We start from the raw sequence: 11,553 nt of genomic DNA on the forward strand, positions 1-11,553 counted from the left end.
GGGAGTACACCAGTATATCATCGATGAACACTATGACAAACATATCCAGATATGATCTGAATACTCGATTCATGAGGTCTATGAAAGCTTTTGGGGCATTAGTTAACCCGAAAAATATAACAAGAAACTCAAAATGGCCATAACGAGTTCGGAAAGCTGTTTTCGGGATGTCACACTCCCTAACTTTAAATTGATGATAGCCAGAACGAAGGTCTATCTTTGAGAAATAACTTGCACCTTACAATTGGTCAAACAAATCATCTATTCTCGGAAGGGGGTACTTATTTTTTATGGTGACTTTATTTAGTTAGCGGTAATCAATGCACATACGCAAAGACCCATCTTTCTTTCTCATAAACAACAAAGGTTCACCCTAAGGAGAAACACTGGGCCTTATGAAACCCTTACCTAGTAGATCTTTGAGTTGCTCTTTCAACTTCTTAAGTTCTGCAGGGGCCATACGGTAAGGAGAAATAGAAATAGGCTGAGTATCGGGAAGAAGGTCAATCCCAAACTCTATCTCTCTATTAGGAGGTATCCCTGGGAGATCATCCGAAAAGACATCAGAAAACTCATTGCGACGTTAACAGACTGGAGAGTTGGAGTCTCACACTTAGTGTCTTTGACTCTAACCAAATGGTAAATACACCCCTTGGAAATAAGGTTTTTAGCTTTGAGGTAAGAGATAAAATAACTCTTAGGTGACACAGAATTCCCAGACCACTCAAACATGAATGCACCCAAAAACTGAAACTTAACCACTCGGGTCCGACAATCAATAGAGGTATAAGAAGAATACAGCCAGTCCATACCCAGAATCACATCAAAATCTACCATGCCTAACTCAATCAGATCAGCCAATAAGACTCTATGAAGAACGGTAACAGGACACTTTTTATACACTTTCTGGGCAACAATCAAATCACCCACTGGAGTAGAAACTAGGATAGGCTCAGGAATAATCTCAGGACTCATTTCAAAATTCACAGCAATCAAAGGTGTAACATGTGAGAAACTGGATCCAGGATCCAACAAAGCATACACATCAAACTAAAATATATGAAGCATACCAGTAATAACATCGGGAGAGTCTTCCTGTTCCTGGCAGGACGGTAAAGCATAGAATTTATTTTGGTGCTGCCCGCTAGCATTGCTAGAAGAGGCGCCCTGAGCTAGGGCTGGGTGAGTCGCTGGAACTGGAGCACTAACAGTCTGAGTCTGGGTCTGAGGACAATCTCTAACTCTGTGACCTATGTGACCACACCGAAAACAACCCCTCTTCTCACTCGAACACTTACCTGAATGAGCCCTACCACACTTAGGACACAGGGGACAATTTGGCTTACTGCCAACACTGTACTGTGACCTGGATGCATTGACCTGCTACCTTGCTCCTGCCTACCTCTAGGCACGGGAGCACTAGCAGATGATGGTGCTGGCATAGACGAATGATCCTAATACTAAGGGCAAATCCTTCCCTGCTATCTAGTCTGACCCTATCCATGCTGCTCAGACCTAGCTCTCTTATTCCTTCTCATTCTATCTCTCTCCTTAATCTTGTCTGCCTCAATCTATTAGTCATGATTCATCAACCTAGAAAGATTCATCTCACTATTCAGCATAGCAGACCTACACTCCTTAACCACATAACTAGACACTCCAGTCATAAACTTACTCATACTAGCTCGATTATCAGCCACTAAGTCAGGAGCATACTTGGTCAACTGATTGAACTTTATACAGTACTCCCTAACAGTCATAGAGCCCTGTTGCAGGTTCATAAACTCTTCTACCTTCGCCTACCTTATCTCTAAAGGGAAAAACTTATCCAGGAATGTATCCTGGAACTCTTTCAACCTATACATAGCCAACTCCACACTATGTTCCTCAGATACATGCATTACCTGAGTAACCTTCTGCACCTCCTCTAAAAATAACCGTGGATCCTCATCAGACTTAGACCCATAGAATTTTGATGGATTCATCCACATGAAGTCACGGATCCTGGCAGCAGCTGAATTACCTCCCTGCTGCTGTGGAGCCGGGGCCAGGTTGGCCTGAACATTTGCAGTAACAGCTTGGGCCAACGCCTGAAAGACTGCCCGAAATTTAGCATGAGACACATTTTCATTCAATGGGTCAGCGGGTTGAGGTTTTAGACCATCATTATTTCTTCTCGCTTGACGTGGAGGCATATTTCTGAAAGAGTAGAGCATGAATCAATAGCAGAGAGAGACACTTTAAGCACGATAGACTTCTGAAAGAAAGAATCACACTTTTTTCTAAAATGTCTTATAGCCTCTTGCTCATAGATGTGGTGTGCTACACACCGATGATCAAGACTCTACTTAACGTGGCTTGTCATACTCCCTAGGACACCTTAAAACCTTAGGCTCTGATACCAAGTTTGTAATGCCCCAGAAAATGGGTCCCGAAATGTCACATGGTGATTGAGGCTATGAGTAGCCCCAAGCTAACCCTTTTAGCCATTTTCATTCCGTTCAACACAAATCAACGGGGTTTCCATAAATAAACCTCAAATATCAACAGAGTAATCATCATCCAAGGATAAAAGAATTTCAAAAAGATAACAAAATATGACTTATTAGTTAACTCCCAACATCTATACTAGTCTGACAAGCCTCTAAGAAAATCAATAAAACCAGCGAGTCATTGAGACATGCCCCAACTGACTCATACTCAGTTATCAAATGTAAACGATTCTGTGAAACAAACATCAGACATCACATCCTTGGAACATGAGGACTCAGTACAATAGATGATGTAGAATAACATGCCCGAAGAATCACTGTCGAACCTGGAACTGAGCACCTGAACCTATATTTCAAGAAAATGTAATCCACATCCGAAGATGTGGGTCAGTACCATGGAAAAGAATCGAGTATATGGGGGTGTATGCATTTGTATAAACATCATAACTATAAATATTTATAAGAAATATGCAGGATGTATGAAAGACTCACATAGCCCAAAGAAAATCATCATAATCATGAGAGGATGAAATAAGTACAATAACACATGTGAGTCATCATATAAATTGTCAATCACTTTCAGTTCATCAAGAATATCAATTATCATAATGTAAATATCATTTAAATCTTTCGAAAGAATAACTTTCACAATTCTACTTTAAAATCACTTCAACATTCACCATAGACACAAGGAAACACACACACACTGGGAGATCCTATAACCGACATAAACCATGTGAGCTACATGGAGTCCAACGTACAACCTACGTTGGGGAGAGCCGTCATATCCTTGCCACCGGAGTAGGACTATCGATATAAAATCCACACAAACTAATGATCACTATATAAATCAGCCTCAGGTTTACTCCTACGGGGTCACATAGTTCTAGGGAAGTAAGGTCGCTTTATACCTCCCACTCGGTGCTAAAGATTTCTCCCGGACTTAACTCAGATCATTTCAAAGACAATCCACAATAAAACAATTTTAGTAATATATAAATATACATTGGGATCCATCATACTTCCCATCTATCAAAATCAACCACGTTGTGGATTTCTTTCACACTCGAGTTCAAAACAACTCCATTAAGACCAAAAGGTCAAATCATTCAAAATATCTCAAATATTCAACATCAACATGCTTATAACACACACTTTCTATGAAAAAAACACAATTTCCAATTGGAATTCACGACCCAAATATCAAAATCATGATAAATATCGTTCAAGATTCATGATTTATATCTTCACACATGTAAATTTATCTTTCAAAAATAATAATCATCATAAGATATGGGTTCATGCTTCAAATTCATAAAAATCAAATAAAAATCATGCCTTTGTAAAGAAAATTACTTTTGGGCACAAGAACAAAAAAGAGTTCTTGTTGAAAACCCCCACATACCTTGAATGATGAACTTTAGATCGATACTCGTTTTTGAGATGTTAATCGTGCCTTTGAATGATGGTTCTTGGAGTTCTTGAACTAGGAACTTGGAATCTTGAATAAATTTGCAGAATTAATGGTGAACTTTGGAGGTTCTTGAAGTTGGATGTAGGAGATTAGGATTTTCTTTTTGAGGGAATTTGATGAAATATAACATATAATGCTTCTAATAGGATTTAATATAGGATTTGAACGGATTTTAGGTGAGGGGGAATGACCAAAACGCCCTTAAAAATCAAATAATTCTTGAATCTATTCTTTGGTGGACTGTTTTGATAGTCTAAAGTAGATCAACCATAACGTTTTACTCCAATATCTAAATTGGATGAAACCAATTTCATTAGAAAGAAGACTCTCATATATTTCCATTGATATATAGTATCTCACTCAGATCATTGCGTACAAGGATTTATGATCGTTTGAAGTTGACCCAAAAATTCACTTTTGATAGGCTGAAGTAGATCGACCATAACTTTTTTCTACAATAGACAAATTGGATGAAACCAATTTCATCGGAAAGAGAACTCGCAGAGCTTTCCATTGATATATAGTAGATCACCCAGATCATTATGTAAAAGGAGTTATGATCGTTTAAAGGTTGAGCAAAAATACGCCAGGCCTCAGTACTTTTTCCTGCATGTTTTACTGTTCACTACTATTCATGGTTCGATCGGAATGTTCATAACTCGTCGCTCGGATGCCCGTTTTGGATGATCCACATATAGTTGGAAAGCTTATTCGATACTCTATGCAATGGTGAGTCATAATCTAAGACATTCCGCACGAAAAATTTATAGTTCATTCTAGAAGATAGAACCCAACACGTTTACGCACAAAATTTCAACAAAAAATTTCCCGGGGTATTACAGTTTTCTAAAATACCTTTCACAATATTTAGATTAATTATTTTCCTTCATATTAAATCATACAAAAGAAATTAAAAAGTTACTAAATTTTTTCAACTTTATTAGTTTCTTTTTCCTATAAATCTATGTTAAGAAAGTTATGTTGATATTTCTTAAATGTTTATGAAGCTATAATATTTTATTTTAAATTACTTATTTTGTTCTAAATTCCATAAAATATTGATAATCGCATTTTTTGTCCAAAAAATTCATCATCAAAAAATGTGAAAAAGAATTACTCTTATTTTTTCATTATTTAGTATCATTAATATTTGGAGAGTCCAATTTTATTTTAAAAAAAATTAAATTTTCAAATATTTTTAGGTAAATATAAATTTTTTTATTTAATAATTAAGCATGTATTAAGTTAGAAAGGGAATGTCAACATACTTTAATAACTTGTCCATGATAAATTTTTTAGGAAAAATAAAAATTTATGTTCATGATAAATTTGTTAGGAAATATGAAAATCTAAAGTACGATTAATAAACATTTCTACATAATAGAAAAACAATAAATCTTTGCATCAATTTTGAACTTGATTGTATAAATAGTTTTTATAGTGTCACTATCATTTTTCCATTACTCATCACTATTGTAGCATTTAATAAGCTCATATAATTGTTCAAATTTATCAAAATGAATGACTATTTGTAGAGTAATTAAAATTTAAATTAGGGATAAAATGATTAAAAAAAATTTAATGCGAGGACTACTAAAATCTTACATTCTCTCTTATATATAGTAGTAAAATAAAGTTATATATACATACATACATACACACACACACACATATATAGCTATAGTTTTGAATTTTTTTTTAAAATAATACATACATACACACACACACACATATATAGCTATAGTTTTGAATTTTTTTTTAAAATAATAGCTAGCTAATTCTCCATTACTCAATATAAAAAAATTATTTATTTGATTTATATGAATTTTTTCTTTATTTGTAAGTTTGAATGTTTTACTTTCTCCAAAACATATATTGAATCATGTAGTAGTTAGATTTTTTTTTTTTTTTGAATTTATAGATAAAACTATTTGAGTAAATTGGTAGAAAAGTAAAATAAAAATGATAAAAAACTTGTGTATAAACAATAAAATATTATACACAAAATTTTATAATTTATTTTTTCATCTCATCTAGAGCATAGTGATACGGAAATCTCTTGATCATAAACAGATGTTGCCAATGAAAAGAAGTGGACAAAGATAAGAGGACAAAGGCCGATAGAAGAGCATTTAGGAACTAGTATTTCCTATCCCCTGTGGGGGACATTATTCTTCTTCTCATGTTATTTTTCCTTCCCCTAAAGATTATAACCCTTTTGTGCAACGTTTGTAGGCATTTATGCCATTTATATATACCTATAAAGTTTTTGGGAGATAATGGATTGGCTTTAAAAAGGCGTTTATTTTCTTCAAAATTCGTTAGGCCTAAACCCTCGGCTCAAAAAGGTCACCCCAATTAGGATGCATGTTTATTACAATATGCTTGTATTATATAATTGTTTATGTGCTTATAAGTGCTATGTTGATTCGAATCAAAGGATAATTGATCCAATCCCATTTTCCATAGAGCATCTCTAGGCAGAAATATACCCCACTATACAAAAACCTGACCAAACATACTCCAAGTCTCCGAAGTTTCTCAGAAAAGTCCGCAGTTATTCTTAAAACTTCCAAAATGATCGCTATCATTTTAGGAAAGTTGACTTTAGAATTAAAAAAAGCCATTATAGTTTTAAAATACGTAGGGCCTGATTTCTCCTCCGTGAGATACGTAGGCAGCCTTCTATCCTAGCCCATGTCTTTAAAAGCTCTTTCGTCCTCCACTTTTTTTGAAAGAAGTAATAAGGTCAGAAAGTAGAAAAGTTGAGCCTTCCTGATAAATTCCACCTATTCATATCATTGAGTAAAATTTTGTTCATTGAAATTCTCGAGTCATCGTTACTTCATGGATCAATTCCCATGAGATGAGAAACAACTCTATATGTTTACTTCCTACCTTATCATCTTGCTTTGCTTATTACTAACAGAATCTAACATGTCAACCTTTGAGTTATTTTTACTTTGCAGGTAATAGAAACTACTCAGTGTTGGCACAAAATGACCCTACTTCACCAGATCAACATAAATAAGAGATCCCATTCTTGACTATAGCTTTGTTATAGGAAAAGAAAAATGACTAGTAGTAAAATTGGACTCTGCCAATCATTTTTCAAACCTATAAGCAATGTTCTTAAGGATGAAATAAGTAAAAATGTAAGGGAAGAATTTTTCAAGACAACCGGGATCATGAAAGATTAATTGGAGGAAATATTATTGAATTGGACCTTCACTCCACTCATGACTCATCGCTCGTCGTATAACAATTACTTAAAAACTGCCATTGTTATGTCATGTCAAGAAGAAAGATAATGATAACCCTAGAATATCAACAAAAGAGTCAAAGAGTTCGAGAATCAATGAAGCCTAATCTAGAGGAAACTATGGGGGTTAACTAGGAAAGCGATGACTAAGGGAATTGGACATTTGATCCTTTGTTCTGTCAAGACAAACGCAATGCAAACGTCATGTCATCCATAGAAGTGCTTATTTATATCCTAGTAAGATGGATAAGAGTATTTTAGGGCCATTATGAGTTTATGTACGAACTATGTTTGACCTGAATTCCCAAGCAAGGGATACGTAGGCGGCCTATGTCGTCTTTGGTCAACCCTTTAGGAAAATTTATCCTTTCCTTTTATGTGCAAACTATGTTTGACTTGAATTCTCAAGCAAAGGATACGTAGGCGGCCTATGTTGGCTTCGGTCAACCCCTTAGAAAAATTTATACTTTTCTTTTATGTACGAACTATGTTTGACCTGAATTCCCAAGCAAAGGATACGTAGGCGGTCTATGTTGGCTTCAGTCAACCCCTTAGGAAAATTTATCCTTTCTTTTTATGTACGAACTATGTTTGACCTGGATTCCCAAGCAAGGAATATCTAGGCGGACTATGTCAGCTTCAGTCAACCCCTTAGGAAATTTATCCTTTCCTTTTATGTACGAGCTATATTTGACCTAAATTCCCAAGAAAGGGATACATAGGCGGCCTATGTCAGCTTCGGTCAATCCCTTAGGAAAATTTATCCCTTTTTATGCATGAACTACGTGATGACCTGAATTCTCAAAAATGAGATACGTAGGCGACCTATGTCAGCTTCGATCAACCCATTAGAATTTTATATATATCCCTAGCGTGGTCCTGAACTACATTTGTCCTGATTCCTACTTCAACGAGATACGTAGGCGCCCCAATGGCTCGGTCATATAACCCCAGAAAATAGAAACTGGGGCAGAATTTTTAAGAAGGTATCTCAAAAATTTACAAGAGGAAGATCATTATCTAACAAAGAGAATGAAGACCAACAAAAACTCCGGATTCTCTCAAGTTGATATCATATCAAACAACTTTAAACTGGGGCAGAAATTTTGAAGGCGGGCTTAAAATTTTCACTAAACATTAGAATATATTTCAAATTCCCCGGCACCAGAGGTCAAAGTCCAGCTTTAGAAGTCAATAGTTGCAATTAAGGCTAGGTAGACTAAACCTTCGACTATGACAGAACTTTTGATAAGAACCCTCAGTGATGATGGTGAATCCCTGAAATTCCTCTATCAAACATTAGATACAGTTAAAACTAAGAGAAAGATGTTCGTTGAGATAGTACATGACATGACTGGCAGAGATTTTCTAAATCTTTTACAGAAGTTTTGAAACTAGTTTCTAAAAATAAGACTATTTTCAAAAATTAATACAAATCTTTTATTTAGTAATTGCCTAGATATCTATTGGAACAAAGAGTCAGGGTGGAGGTCACAACATGATGGTGCACCCAAAATATGGTGAGGAGCAAACCAGGGATCGAAGGAGGTTAACACAGAGTAGTTTGACTCAAAACTAATCATTTTTCTATGGATGTAGGGATAAATACACAAAATGGAAGTCTTTTTCAAAATATCCCCAAGAGAGTTGCGAGCCACACCAGAGCATATAATGCTCATGAAAGGTATTTTTGGGCAGCCTAAAAAATGGGTTTAATACCCATTGATTGAAGACCTTTTGAATTGTCTATCTCATTGCTTGAGATCACGAAGGACCAACAAAGGCGCTTTATCTTATTTATGGATATTGAGTTTAGAATTTTCCTAAAAATAGTTGCTAGAAAAAGTGACTTTATGTATACTAAATATTTACCTTGAGTACAGGTACATTCAAGGGAGTCGATACAATAAATACAACAGGATCACTCAATAGGAGGAAGAGCAGAAAGTCATCCTCAAGATTTGCCTTAAAGAGAAGCAAACGGTATTTGAGTAATCCCCAAAAAAGGACTTTGCTCCATTTACTTGCATCTAATGAATTTGCTATTTAATTGTTTCTTCAAAAAGAAAAGATTAATTACAGAATAAGTCATTCAAATCATGATGCTCAGTATTCATCATCAAACTATCCAGTAAGAGCAATATCTTGTCTATTAACTATCTACCTTGAGTACAGGTACATATAGAAAGCAAAACACAGACAAGCCAACTCATGTGAAACTATTTTAAAATCACCAAAAGAACCATTTCATATCATCTCATTGCCTAGAGAGCCATTTCATGCCACTGCTGAGAGGGCCATTTCATATCATCTTACTTCCTAAAGGGCCATTTCATGCCACTGCTGATAGGGCCATTTCATATCATTCTTTTATATTATTGCCGAGAGGTCCTTTTCATGCCATTGCTGAGAGAGCCATTTCATATCATCGTCGATAGGGCCATTTCATATCACTTCCGAGAGGGCCATTTCATATCACTGTCTATAGGGCCATTTTATATCATTGTCGAGAGGTCCATTTCATCCTATTGCCGAGAGGGCCATTTCCTGCCATTGCCGAAAGGGCCCTTTCATATTATCACCGAGAGGGCCATTTCATGCCACTAACGAGAGAGCTATTTCATATCATTATCGAGCGGATCATTTTATGCCATTACCGAGAGGGCCATTTCATGCCATTGTTGAGAGGTCCATTTCATGCCACTACCGAGAAAGCCATTTCATATCATTGCTGAGAGGGCTATTTCATATCATTGTCAAGAGGGCCATTTCATATCATTGCCGAGAGGGCCATTTAATGCCATTGCCGAGAGCGTCATTTCATATCATCACTGAGAGGCTCATTTTATGTCATTGCCAAGAGGACCATTTCATATCATTTCATTATCGAAAGGGCCATTATATTTAATATCTATTAATACGCGAGATAGAATATGTTGGAGTCGAGGATATTATCAGTATCTAATATCTGTTGACACACGAGACACAAATATTAGCATCGAGGATATCATCAGCATCTAATATCAGTTGACACGCGAGACACAAACGTTGGAGTCGAGAATATCATCAGTATCTAATATTTGTTGACACGTGAGAGACAAATGTTGGCGTCGAGGATATTATCAGCATCTAATATCTATTGACACGCGAGACACAAATGCTGGTATCGAGGATATCATCAGCATCCAATATCTATTGATATGCAAGACATAAATGTTGGCATCAAGGATATCATTAGCATCTAATATCTATTAAAATGCGAGATAGTATACACTGACATTGAGAATATATCATCATTTTATGAATCAGCATTTGAATGCATCAAAAGCATGTGATTCAAAGGGACGTCTTTAAGTCGCTATCTAAAAGCGAACGACCTATGAGACTTCCTAGAAATTGACAATCCGAGGGTCATCTATAAGTCATATTATTTGAAATAGGATAGTGTGCAAGATTACCTATGAGTTGATAGCCCATAGGTTATTCGTAAGCCGCAATAACATCCTAACCGGATAGTATGCAAGGTTACATAAAAATTGATAATTCAAAAGTTATTCGTAAGTCACAACTAAATCCTTACCGAAGAATATGCGAGATCGTCAAATTGATAAGTTCAAGGATTTTCTATAAGACGCATCATCTCAAAGATCGATTATGTGCAGGATTACCCAACGACTAGCAATTTGAGACATATCTATAAGTCATATTGTATCCAAGGTCGGATGATGTGCAGAAATACCTGAGAACTATCGATTGGAGGGATATATGTAAGCCATCTCTTATCCAAGGTTGGATAATGTGCAGGATTACCTAAAGGCTAGCAATTCAAAGGATATCTGTAAGTTGCCTCATATCCAACATCAAATAATGTACAAGATTATCTAAAGACTGTCAATTTAAGGGAAATTTATAAGTTGTACTGATACAAAAGATGTGTAAGACTTACCTGAGATCATATGCAAAGAATCATTGGCAATAAGTGGAGGTGACCAAAGAGGTTGCCACATCAGCATAAGATTACACGGTTGCAGGGACCATTCTGTATAAAGTATCATCAGTGTCCAAGAGAGCCACCCCACTTTAAAGACACATTAAACTGATAAATGAAATAATTATGCAACAACCAAGAGGGTTATTTTATCTGTTCTTGCAAGTTATTTCCTACCAAAAAGGTACATGAAAGGATGACTTCACTTTTCAGGCGACAACTCACGTGGAGATATAGTAAAGACTATATACCTCTTTCATGAATTATGTTTAGCACTAATGATTTTTGTTTGAGACATTGCTGAGAGCATCCGAGAGAATGAAAATCTCAAATCAAA

This window comes from Capsicum annuum, chromosome 7 (genome assembly GCF_002878395.1).
Source record: "Capsicum annuum cultivar UCD-10X-F1 chromosome 7, UCD10Xv1.1, whole genome shotgun sequence".
Classification (NCBI taxonomy): domain Eukaryota; kingdom Viridiplantae; phylum Streptophyta; class Magnoliopsida; order Solanales; family Solanaceae; genus Capsicum; species Capsicum annuum.